Source organism: Rhincodon typus, chromosome 11 (assembly GCF_021869965.1).
Source record: "Rhincodon typus isolate 14 chromosome 11, sRhiTyp1.1, whole genome shotgun sequence".
Classification (NCBI taxonomy): domain Eukaryota; kingdom Metazoa; phylum Chordata; class Chondrichthyes; order Orectolobiformes; family Rhincodontidae; genus Rhincodon; species Rhincodon typus.
Genome location: NC_063342.1, coordinates 35,392,327 through 35,398,855, shown reverse-complemented (window position 1 = coordinate 35,398,855; position 6,529 = coordinate 35,392,327).

Below are 6,529 nucleotides of genomic sequence, written 5' to 3'. Positions count from 1 at the left end.
CACCTTCCCCTGTAACCAGCGAAGGTGCAACACCTGCCCATATACCTCCTCCCTCCCCACTATCCAAGGGCACAAACATACCTTCCAGGTGAAGCAACACTTCACCTGCACTTCCCACAATCTGGTCTACTGCATTCCCTGCTCACAATGTGGTCTCCTCTACATTGGGGAAACGAAGCATAGACTTGGCGACCGCTTTGCAGAGCATCTACGTTCTACTCGCAAAACAGACCCTGAGCTACTTGTTGCCTGCCACTTCAATGCACCACCTTGCTCCCTGGCCAACATCTGTGTCTCTGGCTTGCTGCAGTGTTCCAGCGAAGCCCAACGCAAGCTGGAGGAACAACACCTCATTTTCCGCTTGGGGACCCTACAGCCCTCCGGACTCAATATTGAGTTCAATAATTTTAGGGCTTAAACCCTCCCATGTCCAAGCCCCCCACCCCACACACCAGGCCTTGTTACCACACAGCCTGCTACTACACACCCCCTGTTGTTAGTCACTAACAGTCCCCATTAACAACTATTCACCCTCCCAGCCTGATCATTAGCAACTCCTTTGTCTGTCCAACTGTCTTTCTCTCTCTTTGAGCTCTATCCTATCGTTTACTCCCTACCCCGCCCACCTCCCTATTTTCTGCATATAACCTGACGTTTCCCAGCCACCATCAGTTCTGAGGAAGGGTCACCGGACCCAAAACGTTAACTCTGTTTTCTCCTTCACGGATGCTGCCAGACCTGCTGAGCTTTTCCAGCAACTTTGATTTTGCTGGGTTAGTTGGTCCTAGATACTTGAAGAAATAGCAATTACAAAGAAGACAATTTGGGCCGAGTGCTGAATCCAGCTGCTGTGCAATGATGTGTACAAGACTATTAGGGATTGTTTCATTTAACATTGAGTACCAAGCTGCTGAATGAACAGATCCCTTAACAAGCCTCCAACAAGTGGTGACTGCATTCCTCACCCCTATAATGCCAACAATTGTGCCTGGGAGTTGCTTCAAGTCCTGTTTCACTCGCTTCATATGGCAGGGCTACTTCATTGTTGACATGATATTCCCTCAACACTGATATTGTCCTGATTAGCTGCTATGATGCAAGTGAAAGCTGCTTCTTGTTCCATATCCCAATTCCATTGAAATCCTTTCGAGTGAGCTTGAGTAGAGATTCACATTCCATCGACAGATAGGGCAAGAACTTGGCGAGATTGTTCAACAAAAATTGAGCTGCTTTCATGCCTGTTGGTTGCTGGATGTCTGCTACACCTCACACCTTACCAGGATCAGGGCAAAGTCCTCTTACTGTCCATACACGACTTATGAACTTCAGTCATCCTCAGCAGCAGCCTTTTCTTTTCCATCTTCAGTCTCATTTGTCAAGTTCACCAGTTTCGGATTATGATTTGTGATGGCTTTATCATATCTCCACATTCATTGACTGGCAGATCATCCACAATCAATTCCAGTCTTGGTAAAACATTAGCTATCTCGTACTGCTTGGATTGGCACTTTTCCTGAGTGCAGAAATGCCTTCTAGCATGCCCACCTATCAGTAATATTGTCAGAAATTTTTGAGCTACTCTTGCTAGTATCCTTTCTTAGCATTGAGGCAGTAAAGACTTTTGCTTTCCCAGGTTGAGTCAGAGTCTCTTCAATGATTAATGTGGGGTGGTGAGATCTCTTTAATTCTTAATTGAGGTCCTTTTAGTCCATACATCCTCTCAGCTTTCTATGTATCTATTACAATTACCATCTGCCATGTCTGGCAGTTATTACTTTCTTGATATCTCATCTTTTCCAGCTCTACTACCTTACCTTTCAGGCAGGACCTGACCAGCTGTAACTCTCCTTAAAAAATGACAAGTTGGCCTCATACCCGCGTACACTTCCAAATGAAATTCAACAACAAGAAATCCAAGAGCTGCAAAACCATCTTTATGATTTGTTTGCATTGGTTCACAGTCTGTGACCTAGGATGTTACATAACACTCTGTAAATCTCTCCCAGCATTACCAGTCGAGGCTTTTGATTGTTTTGACTCAAATGAGGGGAGTTTATTTTGTGTCCAATCTCTGGAACTGAAGTTCAGCCGCATTCTTTAACCTCAATACCCCCGCCCTACCGACCCCCATCCAGAACGCTGTAGCTCAAATCAGAACTCAAACCAAGCCCTGTTCACAGACATAGAACATAGAACGTAGAACAGTACAGCATAGTATAGGCCCATGATGTTTTGCCGACCTATTATCCTACTAAGATCAAACTACCCTGCATCCCCTAAATTTTACTATCCTCCGTGTGCCTATCCAAGAGTCGCTTAAGAGTCTCTAATGTATCTGACTCCATTACCACTGCTGGCAGCACATTCCACGTGCCCACAAGATTGTTGTTTTCAAATACCTCCAAGGCCCTGCTGCTCCCTATCTCTGTACCCATCTACACCCCTATAACACTCCAAGATCCCTGAACTCCTCAAATTCTGGCCTCTTTCCCACCTTTGTCACTCCACCATTGGCAGCTGTGCCTTCAACTCTGCACCCAAAATTCTGGAATTTCTTTCCTAAATCTTTCTGCTTCTCCAGCATTAAGATCCTCCTTCAAACCTACCTCTTTGACCATGCTTGTAGTCATCTGATTTAATATCCCCATAATTGTCTCAGTGTCAGAAGTCTGCTTGAAAATGCTTCTGAGGAGTGCCTTCGTTTTCCTTTGACCTGTTTAAGGTGTCATACAAATGTAAGTTGTTTTAATTCAAAGAAGCTCAATTATAGAAAGGAACCAAGAACAGAATGTTACTGACAGATGTATTTACTTCAAATATTAGGAAGTGAGTACTCTGCCGATCGAAAATTGTTGAGTTCAGTGTCAGGTGATCTGAAAAATGATAGCAACTCTTGCAGAGAGGAAATCTGAATGCAAATGTCAAGCAGTGTGAAACCTGGTGAGTCAGACATAACATGCATCTGAGTTAATAAGTGATGGCTTTGGAATAGTGCTTTTATGGCCAAGGAGCTGATGAATTTGAATGATAGTGAAGGGAGGAAACAGAACAAGGCAATTAGAATGTAATGGTTATTTATTTTTAATCTGTTCAGTTTAAATGCATTCATCTGTTAGACATTTTATGAATAATTGTACAGCATTATTTCTGCAGAGCAAATTCTGTTACATTGAACACTGAACAGCCAGTTTCAGTTATTTATCTACCAGGCTTCACATACTTTTTTTGTTTACTATTGAAGAAGGAAGCATTTCGCAAGGAACATTTTATTGCACCATCAATAGAAGTTGTCTCTGTCTCAGTTGAAACCTTGACCAGACTGACTGTGACTACATTGTGAATATAATCAGTGACGTTCATCGAATGTTCCTTTGCCTGCACTAATTCAGGAATTAATCTGATTGTTTTAAATGGCTGAATGTTTCTTCTATAAATAAAAACAACAAACAGAAGACAATCCACAACAACATGTTGGGTGCTGATGGCAACAGGTTTCAGGCTATAAATGAATCTGCAAAACAAGCTAAATATAAGTAGACTTACACTGCACGAGGCATTACTATGTTAATATGTTTTAAATAAATATCTTGTAAATTATTGCTTCCTCCTGCTTCATTGATCAAACAACAAAGTAGGTAACAGAGGACGAAAGAATTCTGGACAACTCCCTCTGGTGGTTTGTCCTGGTACCTGCAGAATGCTCATTACTGTGAAGTGGTTTTATTCAGCAAAGGACTACTCAGCAATGAAGCAGCATACATTAGACAGGGCAAAGTGATCTCACAACCAGTAGATCATATCTAGGCTTTGCCACATCCAGTCATGAATGGGGGTGAGCAATTATACAACTAACAGCAAGAGTATCCCCATTGTCAATGATGGACATGCTCAGCACATTTGTACAAAAAACAAGGCTGAAACATTTGCATCCATCTTTAGCTGGAAGTGCCAAGAGGATGATCAACCTCCTTCTGAGGCCCCACTGTCATGGATGCTGGTTTTCAACTGTAATTTATCAAGAAACGACTGGAGGCAGTGGATACTGCAAAGGCTATGAGCCTTGACAACATTTTGACTGAAGTGCTGGAGACTTGTGCTTCAGAACTAGCCATGCCCTTAGTCAAGCTGTTCCAATATAGTTACAATACTGGCATCTACCTGACAATGTGGAAAATTGCCCAGGTATATCCTATGCACAAAAAAAACGAGGACAAATCCATTCCAGCCAATAACCACCTTGTCTTTCCGCTGTCAAAAGAAGGATGTTCAGTTTGGGTTCCACCAGGGCCACTTGGCTGTTGACCTCTTTGCAGCTAGAAAACAGCTCACCTCCAGAACAGTTGGACAGAAAAAGGAGTTGCTAACGATCAGGCTGGGAGGGTGAGTAGTTGTTAATGGGGACTGTTAGTGACTAACAGTAGGGGGTGTGTAATGGCAGGCTAAGTGGTAACAAGGCCTGGTGTGCTAGGTAGGGAGTTAGGACATGGGAGAGTTTAAGCCCTAAAATTATTGAACTCAGTATTGAGTCTGGAGGGCTGCAGGGTGCCCAAGTGGAAAATGAGATGTTGTTCTTCCAGCTTGCATTGAGCCTCACTGGAACAGTGCAGCAAGCCAGAGACAGAGATGTTGGCCAGGAAACAGGATGGTGCATTGAAGTGGCAGGCAATGGGTAGTTCAGGGTCTTTATTGTGAGCAGAACGTAGATATTCTGCGAAGCAGTCACCCAGTCTACACTTCGTTTCCCCAATGTAGAGGAGACCACATGTGAGCAGCGAATGCAGTAGATTAGATTCTGGGAAATACAGGTGAAGTGTTGCTTCACTTGGAAGGTATATTTGGGCCCTTGGTTACTGGGGAGAGAGGAGGTAAATGGGGAGGCTTTGCACCTTCGCCGGTTGCAGGGGAAGGTGCCGTAGAACTGTGGGGGGAAGGGGGGAGGGGGAGGAGGTGTTGGGGGTGAAGGAAGTGTGGACCAGGGTGTCCCAGAGGGAACGGTCCCTGCAGAAGGCAGACAAGGGAGGGGAGGAGTATATGTGTCTGGTGGTGGCATCTCACTGGAGGTGGCGGAAATGGCGTCTGATGATCTTCTGGATGTGGATGCTGGTGGGATGGTAGGTGAGGATGAGGGGAACCCTATCGCTGTTGCGGAAGGGAAGAGAAGGGCTAATGACAGAAGTGCGGGAGATGGGTCAGACCCGGTTAAGGGCCCTGTTGACAACGGTGCTAGGAAATCCTCGGTTGAGGAAGAAGGTGGACATTTCGGAAGCTCCCTTGTCAGGGTGAGTATTCTTGCGGGGTGGGTATTGTCGAGGAGAGTATTGACGGGCAAATGAGTATTTTCAGGGTATGTATTGCCAGGGTGTGAGTACTGTCGTGGGTGATTATTGTTAGGGTGAGTATTGGGGTGAGTATTATTGGGGGATAAGCATTGTTGGGGAATGGGTATTGTCGGTGGGTTTGGGTATTGTCGGGAGCTTGGGTATTGTCGGGGGGTTGAATATTGTCCAGGGTGAGTATTTTTGGGGGTTGAGTATTGTCGGAGGGTTGAGTATTATCAGGGTGAGTATTGTTGGGGGTTGAGTATTGTCGGGGGGTTGAGTATTGTCAGGGTGAGTATTGTTGGGGGTTGGGTATTGTCGGGGGGTTGAGTATTGTCAGGGTGAGTATTGTTGGTGGTTGGGTATTGTCGGGGGGTTGAGTATTGTCAGGGCGAGTATTGTTGGGGGTTGGGTATTGTCAGGGAGAGTATTGTCGGGCAAGTGAGTATTGACGGAGGAATCAATATCTTCCGGATGAGTAGTGTTGGGGAGTGAGTATTGTTGGATGGTGAATAATGTTGAGAGGTTAGTATTGTTGGGGGTGAGCAGTGTTGGGGCAATGAATATTGTGAGGGTGAGTATTGTTGGGGGTTGAATATTGTCAGGGTGAGTATTGTCAGGGGGTGAGTATTGTCAGGGGGTGAGTATTGTCAGGGGTTGGGTATTATCAGGGTGAGTATTGTGGAGGGTGAGTATTGTCAGGATGAGTATTGTTGGGGGGTGAGTATTGTCAGGGTGAGTATTGTTGGGGATTGTGTACTGTCGGGGAGAGTATTGTCGGGGGAGTGAGTATTTTTGAGGGAGTTGAGTATTTTCAGGGTGAGTAATGTTGGGGAGTGAGTATTGTTGGGTGGTGAACACTGTTGGGTTGAGTATTGTTGGGGTGAGTATTGTTGGAGGCATTGAGTATTGTTGGGGGCTGAGTAATGTCGGGGTGGCTGAGCATTGTCAGGGTAAGTATTATCGGGAGTGAGTATTGTTGGGGGTGTGAGTATTTTTGGGGGTGTAAGCATTGTTGGGGGGTGAGTATTGTTGGTGTGAGTACTGTCGGGGGTGAATATTGTCGTGAGGTGAGTATTGTTGGGCGTGGTGAGTATTGTTGGGGGGAAAGTACTGTTGCGGGTGTGAGTATTGTTTGGGAGTGAGTATTGTCTAGCGGGTGAGTATTGTCGGGGTGTGAGTATTGTCGGGGGTGTGAGTATTGTCGGGGG